Source organism: Arachis ipaensis, chromosome B07, assembly GCF_000816755.2.
Source record: "Arachis ipaensis cultivar K30076 chromosome B07, Araip1.1, whole genome shotgun sequence".
Classification (NCBI taxonomy): Eukaryota; Viridiplantae; Streptophyta; class Magnoliopsida; order Fabales; family Fabaceae; genus Arachis; species Arachis ipaensis.
In genome coordinates, this window is record NC_029791.2 from 115312815 (window position 1) to 115314201 (window position 1387).

Consider the following 1387-nt stretch of genomic DNA (forward strand, 5'->3'; position numbering starts at 1 on the left):
ATCCGTTGAAGTGTGCACAAATCAATAAAAAATCAATTATGATAGTTAATAGTAAATATCCTAATTGTAAACCAAAAAATTCTACCAAATTAAATTTGGTGTATCAATATTATATATAATAAAAGTTATTATTAATGCAAAATTATGATAAAATCTATATTATTAGATTATCAAAACAAAAATGGTGTTTAAATTTAAGAGAGTGTGTGTGATTACAAAAATAAAATAAACAAGATAAATTTAATGAAGAAGTGATAATAGTAAAAGTATTAACTTTTTTTAAAAACTTTAAAAATGTATAGAAAAAAGGAATAGCCACAAAAAAGAAGTATTCAAATAGCCTCTTCCCAATTTGAAGACAAAAGAATAGGAAAACAAATTAAATAGTAAAAAAAAGTTCTAATTTATAAGAGGCTTTCCCAAACTTGCGGATACACCTTACATCCAACCTCAATTATTGCTATTATAAAAGAAGCTCCACCTATCTCTTCAAACTCACCACCCTCATCACATCTTTCTTCTACAACTTTTGTGTGATTTCTCTCTCCTTTCTTTTCTTCAAAGGGAGAGAGAAGAATAAAAAAACAATAACAATAAAAAAAATAAACAATTAACATTTGTAATAGAAAGATGGCTTCTTCAATGAGAGTGGCAGTTTTCCTTGGCATGATTGCAACCCTTATTTCAATAGTAGCTGCTTCAGAACCCGCAACTTTATCTATCAATGTTGGCATTCCCACCACAAACGAAAAAAGTGGTAATTAATTTTCCTCCTATTTTTCTCTTTATTATTATTTTTTATATCTTAATATTAAATTATTAATTCATCATGTTCTAATTGATGACAATTTTTATTTATCTATACTTTTGTTTGCAAAATGTAGGTGCTGCTTCATATGATCAAGCAATTGCTTGTGTCCTAATGTTGGTGGCTTTGGTGTTTACCTACCTCTTTCATTAAATGAAGGTCATAAGAGAGACACATTATTTATTGTAACACCATATGGGAATATTTTTGTTGACTAAAGATTTATTTTTTCATTCTTTTTATTACAAGAGGAATACACTACAATTGAAAACAAAAAGATTATGGATTCCTAGATTGTATTTCTAGCTCCAATAATGATATTCAAGTTGTTCTTCTTCTCTATTCGTTCTTTTATTTTTTATTTTTTATTTTTATTTGTTCTTTGAAATTTGAACTACCGGTGACAAATGGACACGGGAATGGTTCACTCCACACCACCAAATAGGTAGTAAATTTTTTTTTTTGAAAAAATTTAAAATTTTATTAGGTTAAGCAAAATAATAAAATTTAATAACCAATTAATTATAAGAAATGCTTAATAAAATTCAAAAATGAACAAAAAATTTAATTAAAAAGTAT

General features: G+C 26.1%; 1 long non-coding RNA gene across 1 annotated transcript; it reads left to right on the forward strand.

The window, feature by feature from the left end:
• LOC110264368 lies at nt 498-1144 on the forward strand. The gene is made up of 2 exons (XR_002350457.1): nt 498-757; nt 885-1144. It is a non-coding gene; the product is annotated as an uncharacterized LOC110264368 (long non-coding RNA).